This window comes from Monodon monoceros, unplaced genomic scaffold, assembly GCF_005190385.1.
Source record: "Monodon monoceros isolate NGI ecotype Baffin Bay Population unplaced genomic scaffold, NGI_Narwhal_1 Super_Scaffold_21, whole genome shotgun sequence".
NCBI lineage: Eukaryota > Metazoa > Chordata > Mammalia > Artiodactyla > Monodontidae > Monodon > Monodon monoceros.
In genome coordinates this window covers 135,989,086-136,009,015 of record NW_021703778.1, presented here as the reverse complement: position 1 = coordinate 136,009,015, position 19,930 = coordinate 135,989,086, and the positions used below count along the sequence as shown (strand labels likewise).

Sequence of the window (19,930 nt, the reverse complement as noted above, 5' to 3'; positions counted from 1 at the left end):
TATGATTGTGTTACTGTCGATTTCCCCTTTTATGGCTGTTATTATTTGCCTTATGTATTGAGGTGCTCCTATATTGGGTGCATAAATATTTACAATTGTCATATCTTCTTCTTGGATCGATCCCTTGATCATTATATAGTGTCCTTCTTTGTCTCTTGTAATAGTCTTTATTTTAAAGTCTATTTTGTCTGATATGAGAATTGCTACTCCAGCTTTCTTTTGATTTCCATTTGCATGGAATAACTTTTTCCATCCCCTCACATTCAGTCTGTATGTGTCCCTAGGTCTGAGGTGTGTGTCTTGTAGACAGCATATTTACGGGTCTTGTTTTTATATACGTTCAGCCAGTCTGTGTCTTTTGGTTGGAGCATTTAATCCATTTACATTTAAGGTAATTATCGATATTTATGTTCCTATTCCCATTTTCTTAATTGTTTTGGGTTCGTTATTGTAGATCTTTTCCTTCTCTTGTGTTTCTTTCCTAGAGAAGTTCCTTTAGCATTTGTTGTAAAGGTGGTTTGGTGGTCCTGAACTCTCTCAGGTTTTGCTTGTCTTTAAAGGTTTTAATTTCTCCATCAAATCTGAATGAGATCCTTGGTGGTTAGAGTAATCTTGGTTATAGGTTTTTCTCCTTCATCACTTTAAATATGTCCTGCCAGTCCCTTCTGGCTTGCAGAGTTTCTGCTGAAAGATCAGCTGTTAACCCTATGGGGATTCCCTTGTGTGTTGTTGTTTTTCCCTTGCTGCTTTTAATATGTTTTCTTTGTATTTAATTTTTGACAGTTTGATTAATATGTGTCTTGGCGTGTTTCTCCTTGGATTTATCCTGTATGGGACTCTCTGTGCTTCCTGGACTTGATTAACTATTTCCTTTTCCATATTAGGGGAGTTTTCAACTGTAATCTCTTCAAATATTTTCTCAGTCCCTTTCTTTTTCTCTTCTTCTTCTGGGACCCCTATAGTTCGAATGTTGGTGCATTTAATGTTGTCTCAGAGGTCTCTGAGACTGTCCTCAGTTCTTTTCATTCTTTTTTCTTTATTCTGCTCTGCGGTAGTTATTTCCACTATTTTATCTTTCATATCACTTATCCGTTTTTCTGCCTCAGTTATTCTGCTATTGATTCCTTCTAGCGTATTTTTAATTTCATTTATTGTGTTGTTCATCATTGCTTGTTTCCTCTTTAGTTCTTCTAGGTCCTTTTTAAATGTTTCTTGCATTTTTTCTCTTCTATATCCAAGATTTTGGATCATGTTTACTATCATTATTCCGAATTCTTTTTCAGGTAGGCTGCCTATTTCCTCTTCATTTGTTAGGTCTGGTGGGTTTTTACCTTGCTGCTTCATCTGCTGTGTGTTTTTCTGTCTTCTCATTTTGCTTATCTTACTGTGTTTGGGGTCTCCTTTTTGCAGGCTGCAGGTTCCTAGTTCCCGTTGTTTTTGGTGTCTGTCCCCAGTGGCTAAAGTTGGTTCAGTGGGTTGTTTAGGCTTCCTGGTGGAGGGGACTAGTGCCTGTGTTCTGGTGGATGAGCCTGGATCCTGTCTTTCTGGTGGGCAGGTCCACGTCTGGTGGTGTGTTTTGGGGTGTCTGTAGCTGTATTTTTATTTTACGCAGCCTCTGTGCTAATGGATGGGGTTGTGTTCCTGTCTTGCTAGTTGTTTGTCATAGGGTATGCAGCACTGTAGCTTGCTGGTCGTTGAGTGGAGCTGTGTCTTGATGTTGAGATGTAGATCTCTGGGAGATTTTCACCATTTGATATTACATGGAGCTGGGAGGTCTCTTGTGGACCAGTGTCCTGTATTTGCCTCTCCCATCTCAGAGGCATTGCACTGACTCCTGGCTGGAGCACCAAGAGCCTTTCATCCACAGGGCTCCGAATAAAAGGGAGAACAAGTAGAAATAAAGAAAAGAGAGAAAGCAAGAAAGAAAGAAAGAAAGGGAAAGAAATGAAAGGAAGGAAGGAAGGAAGGAAGGAGAGGGAGGGAGGAAGGAAGGAAGGAAGAAAGAAATAAAATAAATTAAAATAATACAAATTTATTAAAATAAAAAATATTTATGAGGAAAAAAAATTTTTTTAAGTTAAAAAAAAAAAAAAAGAAAAACGGACAGACAGAACCCTAGGAGAAATGGTGAAAGCAAAGCTTTACAGACAAAATCTCACACAGAAGCATACACATACACACTCACAAAAAGGGGAAAAGGGGAAAAAATAATATATCTTGCTCTCCAAGACCACCTCCTAAATTTGGGATGATTCGTTGTCTATTCAGGTATTCTACAGATGCAGGGTACATCAAGTTGATTGTGGAGCTTTAATCTGGTGCTCCTGAGGCTGCTGGGAGACATTTCTCTTTCTCTTTGTTCACACAGCTCCTGGGGTTCAGCTTTGGATTTGGCCCCGCCTCTGCGTGTAGGTCGCCTGCGGCCGTCTGTTCTTCAGACCAGACGGGGTTAAAAGAGCAGCGCTTCGGGGGCTCTGGCTCACTCAGGCCGGGGGGAGGGAGGGGTACGGAGTGCGGGGCGAGCCTGCGGCGGCAGAGGCCAGTGTGACGTTGCAGCAGTCTGAGGCGCACCGTGCGTTCTCTTGGCTAAGTTGTCCCTGGATCACGGGACCCTGGCAGTGGCGGGCTGCACAGGCTCCCAGGAGGGGAGTGGAGTATAGTGACCTGTGCTCGCACACAGACTTCTTGGTGGCGGCAGCAGCAGCCTTAGCGTCTCATGCCCGTGTCTGGGGTCTGCGCTGATAGCCGCGGCTGTGCCCGTCTCTGGAGCTCCCTTAAGCAGCGCTCTTAATCCGCTCTCCTCGCGCACCAGGAAACAAAGGGGCAAGAAAAAGTCTCTCGCCTCTTTGGCAGCTCCAGACTTTTTCCCGGACTCCCTCCCTGCTAGCTGTGGCGCACTAGCCCCCTTCAGGCTGTGTTCACGCCGCCAAACCCAGTCCTCTCCCTGGGATCTGACCTCCGAAGCCGGAGCCTCAGCTCCCAGCCCGCGCCCACCCCGGCCGGTGAGCAGACAAGCCTCTGGGGCTGGTGAGTGCTGGTCGGCACCGGTCCTCTGTTCAGGAATCTCTCCGCTTTGCCCTCCGCACCCCTGTGGCTGCGCTCTCCTCCGTAGCTCTGAAGCTTCCCGCGCTCTGACACCCGTAGTCTCCGCCCGCGAAGGGGCTTCCTAGTGTGTGTGGAAACCTTTCCTCTTTCACAGCTCCCTCCCACCGGTGCAAGTCCTGTCCCTATTCTTTTGTCTCTGTTTTTTCTTTTTTCTTTTGCCCTACCGAGGTACGTGGGGACTTTCTTGCCTTTTGGGAGGTCTGAGGTCTTCTGCCAGCGTTCAGTGGGTGTTCTGTAGTTGTTCCACGTGTAGATGTATTTCTGATGTATCTCTGGGGAGGAAGGTGATCTCCATGTCTTACTCTTCCGCTATCTTCCTCAACCTCACCAAGGTTAACTTTTGAGTCACTCAGGTCTTTGGGCTTTCCCAGAATGTTACTCATATTTTGTTGATAAAAGAGTGCAGTAGTTGTTGTTGTTAAGCTATCTTAACCAGTAGACTAGAAACTCTGAAGGTAGTGGCTGTATATATTTTTTTGTCTATATCTGAAAGACAAAACATGTTTCTGGAATTCATAGGTGACCATCAATCGATGAGCAAACGAAATAGGAAACAATGATAGAACTGTTTTAGAGTGCTTTTGAAACTGGTGTAACTCTGATTGGGGCTTGAACCCACACGCTGGGACAAAGTGATAGATAAGAAGTGGATTTATTTAGAGAGAACCACACTCCACAGACAGAGTGTGGACCATCTCAGAAGGCCAGAGTGGCACCAGGGTACGGGGTTGTCAGTTTTTATAGGGGTGGGTAATTTCATAGGCTGATGAGTGGGAGGGGTATTCCAGCTATTTGGGGAAGGGGTGGGGATTTCCAGGAATTGGGCCACTGCCCACTCTCTGACCTTTATGGTTGGCCTTGGAACTGTCTGGCCCATGTGGGTGTGTCATTTAGCTTGCTGATGTGTTACAATGAGCATATACTGAGGCTCAAGGTCTAGTCCATCTTGGACCTATTTGGTTCTAATCAGCTATGTCATTGGGCTATGTCATTCTTTTAAAGGTTGTGCCCTGCCCCCTTCACTCCTGTTTTGCTTTGAAAACCTCTGTGGACTTAGGAAAGCAGTTATACTGCTTTCTTAGTGTATTAGATTAGTTAACACACTTTGCAAAGCTAATATCATTAAAGGATTCATTAACTGGAAAAATAATAATTGCATAAAGATTTTGTTCAGGTCTAAAGCATCACTAAGGACCAAACATACTCTTTGTCTAAATGAGATTTTCAGTACAGTTTTGAAGTGTCTGGGCATTTAAGAAGATGAAACTGGAATATTTTATAGAGAGCTGTTATAAATTGCAAAATTACAGCTTGGTTTCCCAGAGCAAAGGGTTTTTTGACTAAAGCCTTTGGCTTTTTGCTAGAGGCTAATGCCTCAGGTCAGAGGTTTGGCATTTGGTTTACCCTGGGGCAGAAGGACAAACTGTAGTTGTCTCTGATGAGATTAAACTAATCTTCCAGCCAAGGTGGCACATGTAAATCCAGAGCATACAGACGGTTCTCCTACTGAGGGGCGTTCTCAAGTATTTTTAGCTTTATGAAAAGTAACACAATAAAAGTGTATTAATGGCACCGAATGCAATGCTCTGTTATTAGTTGATGTTCTAGGAGCTCTGGTTGTTTGAAGGAATATTTGCCCTTCCTGAAAAGAGAGGGAAAAAACTTTTAGTTTTTGTTAATACAAAGCTCTTAGCTTTATTTAAAAAAACTTTTTATTTTGAGATAATTGTAAATCATATGCAGTTGTTAGAAGCATCATAGAGAGATTCTACCTTTCACTCGGTTTCCCTCATAACCAGGAAGATGACATTGATATGAATCATCAACCTTATTCAAACTTTGCCAGTTTACACACACTAATTTCTCTCTGTGTGTATGTGTGTCTGTGTTTGGTTCTACAACCAGCAATTTTATCACAAGCATAGGTTCATGCAACCACCACCACAGTCAAAGTACAGGGCAGTTCTATCACAGGGTCCCTCGTGCTATCCTTTCACTGCCACAGCCTCCTCTCTCACCCACACCTTCCTAAATCCTGGCAACCGCTAATCTATTCTCCAGCTTTTTAATATTGTCATTTCAAGAATGCTATATAAATCAAATCATGTAAACTTGTGACATTAGCTTTTTTCATTGTGTGTGTAACTCCCTTGAGATCCATCCAAATTATTGTGTGTATCACTAGTTTGTTCCTTTTCATTACTGAATGGTATGCCATGGCATAGATGTACCACAGTTTGTTCAGCTATTCACCCACTGAAGAAAATTTGTGTTGTTTCCATTTGGGGCTATTACAAATAGAACTACGATAAACGTTCATGGACAGGTTTTTGTGTGGATGTTAATTTTCCTTTCTTTGGGATAAACGCTCAAGAGTGTAATTGCTGGGTCATATGTTAAGCACATGTTAGTTTTGTATGAAACTACCAGAGTAGATATACAGTTTTGTATACCCACCAGCAATATATGAACAATCTGTTTTCTCTGCATCCTCGCATCATTTGAGGTTATCACTATTTTTTATTTTAGGTGGGCAGTAATATCACATTGTAGGTTTAATTTGTATTTCCCTAATGGCTAATAATGGTGAACATATTTTCATGTGCTTATTTTTCATCTGTTTGTTCTCTTCAGTAAAACATCCTTTCATGTCTTTTGCCTGTTTACAAAGTGGATTTTTTTTTTTAATGTTGAGTTTTGGTACTTCTTATATATTTTAGATATTTGTCCCTTGTTGGATATATGATTTGCAAGTATTTTTTTCCAGTTTGTTGTTTGTCTTTTCATTCTCTTCAAGTTTTATAGTCTTACATTTTATATTTAAGTCCATGATGCATTTTGAGTTAATTTTTGTGTAAGATGTAAGATTTAGGTTGAAGTTTGGCCTTTTTTTGCCACTGTATGTCCAATTTTTCCAGCACCATTTGTTGAAAAGAGTGTCTTTGCCAATATCATTCTGTTTTCATTGCTACAGCTATATAATATACCATAACATTGGATAGAGTGATTCCTACTACCTTGTTCCTTTTTCAATGCTCTGAGCTATTCTAGATCTTACACCTTTCCATTTACATTTCAAAATAAGCTTGTCTGTGTCTACCAAAAAACCTTGCTGGAATTTTGATAGGAGTTGCATTAAACTTATAGATAAATCTGGGGAGAGTTGACCTATTTACTATGTTGGGTCTTCCAATTCATTAACATGGTATATCTCTCCATTCATTTAGGTCTTCTTTGATTTCCTTCATCAGCATCTTGTAATTTTCAGAAAACAGATCCTGTCCCTGTTTTGTTAGATTTACTATTTTATTTTATAAATTATAAATGATATTATGTTTTAAGTTTTCATTTCCATATGTTCATCATTACATTTTGTTTTTTTGAATATTTCTTTAGCCTCTCATCTATTGCTTTTCCTCACAGTCAGCACACACCTCCAGCAAAATTTCTAACAATTTGCTGTCTTTGACCTGCCATATGCAGAAACTAGGTCATGTTTGCAGGATGTGGGGCTCTGGTAGAGTTCCTTGAAGAATCAAGTGACGTCTGAGGGCATCTGTTACATGCAGATCTCACATGCGTGTGACGGTCTTTTCTCCTATTCATGGACAGTTTTACTTCTCTTGTATTCATGGCTATTTTCTGGATGATGAGAATTGCAACAAGTTTGATTACTGTCATGTCTCGTTTCTCAGCAATGAAGACATTGGTAGCAAATAGCAATGTAAGTAATACATAAAACAAAATTCATTCAGAGTTAATTTCCCAGAAGTCCCTTTAATAATGTCAACATAGCATGCTATATCAAAAAGATGATCATTTGGTTTCTAGTATATTGCAGAATATTAATGAGTTTTGAAGGAATTTCTTCAACTTAAGAAAACCTATGTATGTCTCCTGTGCTACTAAATGGGCTCATGTATATAAGGAAAGTTTGTTTATTTTTGGTCCTTAAAACATTGAAATGGTTTAGTCACCATGACAACATATATACTATTAAGTAAACAGTGAAAAAACTGGCAGTATTTACTGTGCTGTTTTCAGGTCTTATTAACAGCATTGATACAAACTTAAGATAGTAGACACTACATTTAGTGATAGAAATTCGTTATGATGTACCAGTCATTTAAAAAAAGCTGTTTCAACTACATGAAGTGAAAAAAACATAAATATTGATTAATTATAAATGACCAAGATCTCACTTTGGTTTGGCCTGAGTAGATCAGCTCTCTTTTTCCCAAACATTCCTTAATTATACACTCTTCTGAGCTGCTGCCAATAATGTATTTTCCCTAAAGCTGGCTTCCTTTTTCCAACTTGTTCACTTTTCCTTGTAACTTTGACAGACTAGTGAGTTTGTCTTATTTTCCTGGTGAGATAGGCAAGCAACTTGCATGCAAAAACTCTTTGTAACTATTCATTAATGCCACTTCCTATGTATGTTTTACATAAAAATACACTCTATGCCAGTAGTATGTAATTATTGAATGAAATTAGGTAGTTGTGTCTGCTGCAGTGTTCTATTCCATACATGGTACAACTTAATTCTATCCAAATTTGCCTAATGCTAATACTTTTAGTGGTTGGAAAATGGTGATAGTAATGATTTTCCATATAGTGTTTTATCAGAGAAAGGTACTCACCCACACTACATACACAAAAATAACCTGTACAAATCATAGACATAAATATCAATGTTTTTATATATGTATATACCATGTAACTGCTACCTAGATCAAGATAAAAACACTTTTATCACCCCAGAAGGCCCATCCCACGCCATGTCCAGGCAATTACTGTCCCCTCCCTACTCCAAATAAACCACTATTTAAAAAATTGAGATATAATTCACATATCATAAAATTCACCATTTTAAAATGTACAATTCAGTAGTTTTTAGTAGATTCACATGGTTGTGTAACCGTCACCACTCTCCATAACATTTTCATCACCCCGAAAAGAAACTTCATCCCCATTCGCAGTAACTTATTCTATTATCCCCTCTCCCAAGCCCTTGGAAAGGACTAATCTACTCTCTGTCTCTATAAATTTGCTAATTCTGGACATTTCGTATAAGTGGAATCATATGATATGTGGTCTTTTGTGACTGGTTTATTTCACTTAGCATGTTTTCAAGATTCATCCATGTTATAGCATGTATCACTACTTCATTTCTTTTTAATGACTGAATAATATTCCCTTGTATGAATTTACCACATTTTGATTATCCATTCATCAGTTGATGGGCATTTGAGTTGCTTCCTGTAACCACTATTTTGATGCTAAACTTCACATAAGTGGAATTATACAGTATATATGTAGTATTCACTTATATGGATATATCAAAATTTCTCTGCTCATTCTATGGCTGATGGACACAAGGGTTGCTTCTAAGTTTGGGCTGTTATGAATAAAGATGTTATGAAATTCTTGTACCTGTCTCTTTTTTTTTTTTTTTTTTGTGGTACGTGGGCCTCTCACTGCTGTGGGCTCTCTCGTTGCGGAGCACAGGCTCCAGACGCACAGGCTCAGTGGCCATGTCTCACGGGCCCAGCCGCTCCGCGGCATGTGGGATCTTCCTGGACCGGGGCATGAACCCACGTCCCCTGCATCAGCAGGTGGACTTTCAACCACTGCGCCACCAGGGAAGCCCTGTACCTGTCTTTTCATGAACATATTTACAGACTTCTGTAGTATATATACATAGGAATGAAATTGATGGGTTGTAGTATTGGTAGAAGTTTGGTTTTATTAGAAATTGTCAAAGAGTCTTGGAAGTGGTTGTACTATTTGACATTCCCACTAGAATGGGATAGTCCAGTTAACTATCTGACAACTGATAGTCCAGTTGCTCCACATGTTCTCCAGGACTTAGTATAGTGTCAGCCTTTTACATTTAGCCATTGTGGCGTGTGTGTATTGGTATCTAATTGTGGTTTTAATTTGCATTTCTGCATACTTAATGGTTTTGAACACCTTTAAAAGTCATATTATCTGTACAGATAATCTCTTGTAAATTGCCCAACTCTTTTTAAATTTTTTAAAATTAGGTTTTCTGCCTATATCCTATTGATTTGTAGGAGTTTTTCATGTTATCTGAAATGTGACTCCTTTGTAAGATACATGTATTACAAATATATTCTTTCAATCTAAGGCTTATATTTCATTTTCTTAACTTTGAAAATTATATTTATTGTACGTGCTTTTAAAAATTAGTTTTAATATAGTCTGTATGTTGTTTCTTATAATTTACTTATGCATGAAATACTGCCATAGAAAATCTAGGGGGAATAGTTGAGCATGTAAATATTCAAGTAACTATACTCTTTTGTCTATTCCAGTTGTCCCAGAGAGCTAAATTCCTGAGACATGTTACGAATAGTGAAGGGTATAATTTACAAGGAAGCTTTGTCTGATATTGCTATCCCATTTCAACTATACAAAATAACATAACAGGCTTTATTCAATAAGAACATATTGATCAGGGTCTAGTCTATAAATGTCGACATATTGGGAGAGTGAGTGGAAGAGCTTGGTGTTCTTTGAAAGATATCTGGTTTTATAGTACATAGACATCTTACACATAAGCATTGTTATATATACTGTATCTGTCATCTGTATATGACAGAGTTGTGAAAAAATGTTTCAATATGATCTCAATTGTTCAAACATTGGGATTTTGTTTTATTTATTCTTCTGCTTAATAATTTCCTAATCTTTTCAAGACAACTTAACTTTCTAGCTGTTATTTTTTGTATGCTTGATTTTAGCCATCTGGATACACACATGCACACATATATGGAATTATTTGGAATTAGAAGCAATATAAATAATCAACCCACATATCTTTTGCTTCATTTACTACTCATGACTTCTTTTGACTACCTTTACTTTCTACAGTTTATATTAAATTACATAAATATATTAAATTACATTAAGTAATTTGAAAGAGACCCGATGCATATCTTTAGGAACTGAATGGTAGGTTGAGACATGAACATTCATAGTCACAATCATTCTGGAAATAATTGTCACTACTGATTTAGTGGTTCCAATTTCTGTATCATTCATTTTCTTTGGATAATACCCATCTGTTTGAAAGTAACTTTTTTAAAAAATGAAAGTTATATAATTTAAGGTGCATAACATGATGATTTGATTACATATACATAGTGGAATGATTACTGCAGTCAACCTGATTAACATATCCATCTTCTCACATAGTTACTATTTATGTTTGTGTGTGGTTTTAAAAGTAAACTTTAAAAGCTAGAAATTGTCATACTGAGTGAAGTAAGTCAGACAGAGAAAGACAAATATCCTGTGATATCACTCATATGTGGCATCTAAAATAAGGGCACAAATTAGCTTATCTACAAAGCAAATAGTTACAAATGTAGAAAACAAACTTATGGTTACCAGGGGGAAAGGGGGCGTGAGGGATAAATTGGGAGGTTGAGATTGACATACACGCACTACTATATATAAAATAGATAACTAATAAGGACCTACTGTATGGCACAAGGAACTCCACTCAATGCTCTGTAATGACCTATATGGGAATAGAATCTAAAGAAGAGTGTATATATGTATATGTATAATTGATTCACTTTGCTGTACAGCAGAAACTAATACAGCATTGTAAATCAACTATACTCTATAAATATTCATTTAAATAAATAAATAAATAAAGGGATCAAGTGCATATACCCACTCTTTTTTAGATTCTTTTCCCATATAGGTCATATCCATGTGGAAAGAACATATAGAACATATTCATGTTTTTTCCAGGCATTAATCAACTTTGCCCTTCCAAAGTAACTCATCTGTTGGCTTCAAGAACCGTATATTGATTTTGCCAGTTGCTGCGCTTTATATAAATGGACTTATGTAGAGAATACTCTTTCATGTCAGGCTCTTTTTTAACCAACATCATGTTGTTGAGATTCAGGTGTGTTATGTGTAGTTGTTTCTTCTTTCATTCTTGTTGCTGAGTAGCAGTCCATTATGTGAATATGCCACAATGTATTTATCTATTCTAATGTTTATGGATCTTTGGGTAATTTTCAGTTTGGAGCTATTATGAATAGTGCTGCTACACTTGTTCATATGGTTTTGTCCATATATATAGACATTTCTGTTGAGTGTATACCTACAAGTTGAATTGTTGGATGTTAAGGTATAATATATATATACAGTTCCTGTCACCAGGTAATAGAAGTACTAATTCACTTCCACCCACAATATAAGAGAGGAACTCATTCTTTTAGAGATGCTGGGAGCATCATTTGTCATAGATGACTTTTAAAAAGATCATGCTCAGATTGTTTCTAGGATGGTTTCCAATCTTCTGCATAATTAATCAAATTACTTTAAAAGTATAATTTTAGAAAATATTTTCACATGTGTAAAAGTGTTCTTATTTAGTCAAATATATGCACATATAAAAATACAGACATGAGATAGAGAATAGAGAACAATAGAAACTCTAAATTTCATCAGAGCCCTACCTTTGGAAAGTTAGTAGCCCCAAACAGCAGCTTTAACAAGTTAAAAAATTGGTAACAACTGCTGTTTCTTTTCACTGCTCACCCTACTAGAAAACCAAGATCATGAAAAACTTGGTAGAATTGGTTTTCTGTGTTTTTTAAACAAAAACCTTAGGTCTCACTTTTGTATATGAAGTCTAGTCACAGGAAATTTATCTGTAAAGTGAAACCTATGTATTTTAATCTGTAATCTCTCACTGGTTAGAGCAGTCTTCTGTCACTAAATATGACCTTTTACTTTTAAAAAATGGAAGTTAATTTACTTTGGTTTTATTTCATTACATGGTTCTGAGTTAATTATCTAGAGGTTTTGATACCCCCAGAAATTGGCAGACTAACATCCAGACAGCTGCTCTCTCTTGGTCCACATGGCTGCCAGGCTATAGTTAAAAATAATAATAATAAGGTGAGCTTTCTTTTCTTCTTATAAAATGAATGAGAATTGAATTCCTGTAGAGAACACTACTCCACTTGTTGGCAGTCTTGAACTCCTCATTCCCAGGAAGGATTGTAAAAATGTTTTATGTGCAAATGTCACTTGCCTGACATTTTCCACTAATTTTCACTAACTTAATACCCACTCAGTTGGACTGGTGAGCAGTGATTAATTAGCAATGCATAACAATTGCGTGAAAGGGAGCAGAAATTTTGAAGAATGTCAATGATGACTTCAATGCCTATCAAAATGTCATCAATGTATTTATTCCATTGCCCTAAGAAAACTGGATCATCTTCACTAATCAGTTATTACTAAAGATAGCTGATACTATATTATTCCTGATACAGGATTTTATAGATAAACAGCAAAATATTTTAGAGCCGTAAGAGACCTCAAGAGGGAGCCTTGTTTAGTTCACTACCTTCAGGCACTTAAAATACAATTATTCCCATTTTCACCCTAGAAATTTGTTGTAGATTGATTAGAAGTGGTCCATCTGTGGTCACTGAACTAGGGAGTAGTGGTAGGAAACCACCTCCACTAAGACTAAAGTGTTCCAGCCTCTGTCTCATGTCACTATACAGTTCTTTTGTTTCAGGTGAAATTGCCATTTGTTTCTCTTTCAAATGAAAATGGGAGATTTCAGAGAGAGATTATTAAAATCATGTAAGATACTCTCATATACTACCAGTCAAAGTGTAATTTGGTACAACTTGTTTGGGAAGCAATTTGGCAAGAGCCTTAAAAATGTTTTTATACGTTGCTCACTAATTTTACTTCTAAAAACACTGTCCTTAGACAACCAGATATAGGTACAGGGTATTTGTTATGACTTGATTTATGAAAGGTAAAACTGAAAATCTCAATATCCAGTTATAATGCAATGATTAAGTGAATTGTGTTATAATGATATTAGGGATTATTATGCAATGATTCAAATTTTGTTTTTAAATCAATATTTCATGGCATGGGAAATGATTATAATATGACGTTGAGTGATTATAGCATGAAATAAAACTTTAGAGACTCAAGTTTTATGAAAATGCTATATACATATATAAATATGTATAAATAATGAAGACATTTTATTTTCTTTTATAGTTTTTTGATTTCCCATGTTTTGTATAATGAGTATTAAAATACATTTTAAAGTATGTTCAAAGAATGAATAAAAGAGGATAAACCTTCCTTTGACTCTAGTCAAGCATTTCCTTAGAGAATCTTGATTTAACTTCTTGGTTTCTAATTAAAGTATGTAGGCTCACTCTTCTTCTAAGCTTCCTGTAAGCACTAATACCATAATGGATGAAAGTGATGGGGGAAGGAATCTACCTGAGTGACATTTATCAAATGTTCTCTCTATGCTAATATCTAGTTCAGATCCTTTCAAGATATACACTACAACTTACATATAAAATAAGATGACTTCCCTTTGGCAAATAGTAATGGATAAATAAATAATTTGTCAGTGAATCTTCATGTCTTTACTGACACATTCTATATGCATTATATTTACTGGAGCTAAAATGAAAGGGTTTAGTTATAAATGGAAACAAATTTGCAAAGAATTTTGTAGTACACTAAGAACAAGAAAACATCAGAAAGTAACAGATGTTATATTTTATTGCTGGTTGAACTTCACTCAGGAGCATGGCTTAAGAGCTGGAACTCAACAGTTTTGGATTTTGCTAGTAATTTATTGAGAGGCCTTGAGCAAATCACATAACCTTTATGTTATATATATTTGCATTTTCTGTAAAATAGGGCATTGGACTAGGAACAGTAATTTTTCAAGCTTTTCCTGTCTGGAAGCTCCAGGGAGTCAGGCACCATGAGAATTTTAGCTCATGGATCTGGAGGGCCTGTATAGTAGCCAGCATGTAACTAGCATATAACCAGAGCTCAGTAGCTATGAGTTAAATGAATGAATGTGACCTCTGGAGCCCTGCCTAGGAGTCTGCTTTTCCGTCAGAGTTTCATCCAGCATAATTCTGCTTGTATCTGCTTTACATATTGGGCATAAGGTGAGATTTCATTAAAAAAGTAAAGGATAATTTTATTGCTGTAAATAAAATTTTGAAATCTCTAGGACAAAGTCCTTTCAACTCTGTGATAATTTAATGTTACTACAATGTGCTATTATTTAAAAATACAGATCACAACACCTTTATTCTCATTTTCCCCTTCTATACAATACCAAATTCTATGATAGAGCTGTGTATAAATTGTATTTATGACACAGTGAGAGTTGGTCTGTTTTTTTTGATGGATGAATCAGAGGTGACTAGACAGAGAAGGAGATGATGGGGTATGCCAGTCAAAAGGAACAGCATGTGTAAAGGCAAACAGCCATGAGCAAGCATGGCAACTTTAGAGAGGTGACAAATACCATGTGACTGGGATGCAGGGTTGAAGGAAGGTAATAAGGGTTGTGGCTGGAGGAGGCTCCCACCATAAAGAGCCTTGTATGCTTGCTTAGAACTTGAGCTTTATCTGGTGGGAAAGCAAGCTTTTAGATTTTTAAGAAAGTGAGATAACATGATTATGTTTTATTAAAAGAGTTCTCTATAAGGACCTACCATATAGCACAGAAAACTCTACTGAATACTCTGTCATGGCCTATATGGGAAAAGAATCTAAAAAAAAAGAGTCGTATGTATATGTATAACTGATTCACTTTGTTATATACCTGAAATTAACACATTGTAAGTCAACTATACTCCAATAAAATTTTTTTAGAAAAAGGGGTTCTCTAGTCTCAGTGGGTTTTTTTAGGTGTTTTTTTATAATTAATTTTTATTGGAATATAGTTTGCTTTACAATGTTGTGTTAGTTTTTGCTGTACAGCAAAGTGAATCAGTTATACATATACATATATCTACTCTTTTTAGATTATTTTCCCATATAGGTCATTACAGAGTATTGAGTAGAGTTCCCTGTGCTATACAGTAGGTTCTTATTAGTTACCTATTTTATATATAGTAGAGTATATATGTCAATCCTAATATCCCAATTTATCCTTCCTTCCCCCCACCTTCCCCCCTTGATACCATAAGTTTGTTTTCTACATCTGTGACTTGATTTCTGTTTTGTAAGTAAGTTCGTTTGTACCAGTTTTTTAGATTCCACATATAAGCAATATCATATGATGCTTGTCTTTCTCCGTCTGACTTACTTCACTCGGTATGACAATCTCTAGGTCCATCCATGTTGCTGCAAATGGCATTTTGTTCTTTTTTATGGCTGAGTAGTATTCCATTTTGGGGTGTGTGTGTGTGTGTGTGTGTATACACACACACACACACACACACACACATCTTCTTTATCCCTTCCTCTGTCAATGGAAGGGAAGAAAAAAGACCTACAAAAACCCAAACAATTAAGAAAATGGCAGTAGGAACACTTATATCAATAATTACCTTAAATGTAAATGGATTAAATGCTCCAACCAAAAGACACAGACTGGCTGAGTTGATACAAAAACAAGACCTGTATATATGCTGTCTCCAAGAGACCCACTTCAGACCTAGGGACACATACCGACTGAATGTGAGGGGACGGAAAAAGCTATTCCTTGCAAATGGAAATCAAAAGAAAGCTGGAGTAGCAATTCTCATATCAGACAAAATAAACTTTAAAGACTATTACAGGAGACAAAGAAGGACACTACATGATGATCAAGCAATCAATCCAAGAAGAAGATGTAACAATTGTAAATATTTATGCAGCCAACATAGGAGCACCTCAATATATAAGGCAAATGCTAACAGCCATAAAAGGGGAAATTGACAGTAACACAATAAAGAGTGTGGGACTTTAAAACCCACTTAGACCAATGGGCAGATCATCCAGACAGGAAATTAATAGGGAAGCACAAACCTTAAATGACACATTAGACCAGATAGACTTAATTGATATCTATAGGACATTCCATCTAAAAGCAGCAGAATACATTTTCTTCTCAAGTGCACAGGGAGCATTCGCCAGGATAGATCACATCTTGGGCCACAAATCAAGCCTCGGTAAATTTAAGAAAATTGAAATCATATCAAGCATCTTTTCTGACCACAAAACTATGAGATTAGAAATCAGTTACAGGAAGAAAAAAACTGTGAAAAACACAAACACATGGAGGCTAAACAGTATGTTACTAAACAACCAATGGATCACTGAAGAAATCAAAAACGAAATCAAAAAACACCTAGAGACAAGCAACAATGAGAACATGACAATCCAAAACCTGTGGGACGCAGCAAAAGCATCTCTAAGAGGGAAGTTTATAGCAATACAATCTTACCTCAGGAAACAGGAAAAATCTCAAACAACTTAACCTTACACTTAAAGCAACTGGGAAAAGAAGAACAAACAAAACCTAAATTTAGTAGATGGAAAGAAATAATAAAGATTAGAGCAGAAATAAATGAAATAGAGACAAAGAAAGCAGTAGCAAAGATCAATGAAACCAAAAGCTGGTTCTTTGAGAAAATAAGCAAAATTGATAAACCTTTAGCCATATGCCTCAAGAAAAAAAGGGAGAGGACTCAAATCAGTAAAATCAGAAATGAAAAGGGAGAAGTTACAACTGACACCACGGAAATATAAGGGATCATAAGAGATTACTACAAACAACTATATTCCAATAAAATGGACAACCTAGAGTAAATGCACAAATTCTTAGAAAGGTACAACCTTCCAAGACTGAACCAGGAAGAAAAAGAAAATATGAACAGACCAATCACAAGTACTGAAATTGAAACTGTGGTTAAAAAATTCCAACAGGACTTCCCTGGTGGCGTAGTGGTTGAGAGTCCGCCTGCCGATGCAGGGAACACGGGTTCGTGCCCCGGTCCGGGAAGATCCCACGTGCTGTGGAGCGGCTGGGCCCATGAGCCATGGCCGCTGAGCCTGTGCATCTGGAGCCTGTGCTCCGCAACGGGAGAGGCCATGACAGTGAGAGGCCCGCGTACCGCAAAAAAAAAAAAAAAAAAAAAAAAAAATTCCAACAAACAAAAGTCCAGGACTACATGGCTTCACAGCTAATTCTATCAAACATTTAGAGAAGAGTTAACACCTATCCTTCTGAAACTCTTCCAAAAAATTTCAGAGGAAGGAACACTCCCAAGCTTATTCTATGAAACCAGACAAAGATCTCACAAAAAAAGAAAATTATAGGACAATATCACTGATGAACATAGACACAAAAATTCTCAACAAAATATTAGCAAACCGAATCCAACAACACATTAAAAGGATCATACACCATGATCAAGTGGGATTCATCCCAGGGATGTGGTGATTCTTCAATATATGTAAATCAATCAGTGTGATACACTACATTAACAAACTGAAAAATAAAGACCATATGATCATCTCAATAGATGCAGAAAAAGCTTTTGACAAAATTCAACACCCATTTATGATAAAAACACTCCAGAAAGTGGGCATAGAGGGAACCTACCTCAACATAATAAAGGTCATATACAACAACCCATAGCAAACATCATTCTCAATGGTGAAAAACTGAAAGCATTTCCTCTAAGATCAGGATCTAGTGTCAGTGTTGAGGTTAGATCTTTGGAGCCTAAGGGGTATCTATTATGGTACCTCTTGATCTTGGGTTTAATGAAACTGGCATCATAAATACGCAAGAATTTTTCTTTTTCAGACCATGGCATTCTTCCTTTTTTTCACACTTGGTTTGCAGAATTCTAAAAACGATCCCTTATATACAGCCATAGCTCTTCCAAAGAGAAAACTTATTGTCTTAATTAAGCGTCTACTTTGATTTATTTCTATCCTGACATGAAGAGGGGATAAATAATCAACTTGGGAGTCAAATAAAAGAGGTCACTTTTAACTGAATATGTTCTACTGAAATTCAATTTCATTTGTTTATAACTATGAGATATCCAATGGGGAATATACCAGCGAGAGGTTGGATATGACATTCAATGCAGAGTACATTGAAACTGGGACCAATGGACCAGGTGTGAGAGTCATCTTGCATGATAACTTTATTCTATCACTTAAAACTAAATTTTGCCTTGTTTAAGACACTTATTAGGGCTTTCATTTACAGAAAGAATAACACTATACTCATATTTTGATGACAGACACATCGTGATAGAGCACATGCTCTATATACAGATTGGGAAGGAGCTTGCCACTAGGGATGACTTTGGTCTATTTAACACTTAGTTTTAATTTGTCACTCTATGACGTCTGGACTTTAGTGTATACCTTGAATCAAAATAATGAGGCAATGTCTTAAGGAAAGTGAAAAAAAACGGAAAGATGCACTTAAAATGCAATAAAAATCCTCTTTTGATATGCCACTAAACAGAGAATATTGCTAACATTGGAAGATTTCATTTGCAGCATGAATCTTGAAAGAAATAATTAAAAGGGCATAAAATGACTATTACCAAAATGAATCTAAAACAATGAAAATTCTGTAATGTAAATGGGATAGAAATAGATTGATCCGTTTTCCCATTAAGCTATTCAGTGCAATGTTTATGCGTGTGTGTATGTATTTTAAAATTGCTTTTATGTTTTTTGCTTTCTAGCACCAGTTTCATTTTCAACTTGAGGAAAATATAATATTAACATTAGTTAAAGCTTAAAATGTATTCAGGCTCATGCTGAAAAAATACTTTCTTAATTCTGCTTGGAACCTCATCAAACAGCCAAGAAACAGAATTCAGGCAGGAGTGGAAAATGAAATAAAAAGAGCAAACTGCTTCTTTAGAGAACTAAAAAAAACAGTAAATTTTGTAGGAATACTCATGTTCAGTAGGAAAAATAAAAACTAGCCTTTCTTTAACTTTTGCCATGTGTAAGACTAAATTGGGCTAACTCAAGTTCTTTCATTTAATTCCTACAATGAACCTATGAAATAAACACTATCATCCCATTTCGCAGATGGGGTTTAGAGTCGTTAAGTAACTTGCCTTAGGTTACAGAGGCAATAAGTGGTAGATTTGCACCCAGACCCATGTCCTCTTGAGGTTGATCTTTTATGGTACCTCTAAGTCATAAGTAATGACTTCTAGGCAGCATATGCTTCCATGTCACCTTGGCCATGCCCCTACCATAGCACTTTTCTCACTGTATTATAGTTGTCTCTTTACATGCCTACCTCCCCCTACTTCATGGTTACCTCCCCCTACTTCATGGTTACCTCCCCCAAAGCAAAGAGCATCTTATTTATCTTTCTAGTTCCAGGAATTTAATGCAGTGGCACGCCCCATAGTAGAAGCCCAATAAGTGCTTATTGAATGACTAATATTGTCAGAAGTCACTAAAAGTTAATATAGTAAAAAAAAATTATATTATTATGGAAAATAACTGATGTGGAAAGTGCCAATTGCTTCTATATCCCTGTTAGGTGTTCCTTTCCTTAAAGATGAACTCTTTCAGAAAGATAGGTGAGCTGATTGTACTGCATATAGGAATTCAAAGGAGTAAGAAAAAATCCACAAAGATGCTTAAGTGATGTGAGATAGTATCACAGTACTAGGAGAGGTTAAGGGGAGGGATATTGAAATCATTTAATGAACGGTCTTTACATTTATCATGGGCTCGTCTTCTACACATGGAAGCAGCCAGCTTTTCATTTCAAACAGAAATTTCCTCTTCATTGATAGTGAACCCCTAATAAAAGGAAAGTCAGGGGATATTCCAAGCCTTAGGTAATTTTTTAAAGCTTAAAATGCAATTAGTACAGGGAAGAAAACAATTTTATATGAAAACATTATTCAATATAACTTAATGAGGAAAAATCAACTTAGACTTCAGCTTGAGGGATTCTAATTCTATCAAAGAAAAACATTTC

General features: G+C 36.7%; 1 protein-coding gene across 2 annotated transcripts in view; it reads left to right on the top strand.

The window, feature by feature from the left end:
- Positions 1–19,930, top strand: part of KCNH5 (potassium voltage-gated channel subfamily H member 5) — a 317,438-nt gene that overhangs the window by 228,390 nt on the left and 69,118 nt on the right. The window lies entirely within an intron of this gene.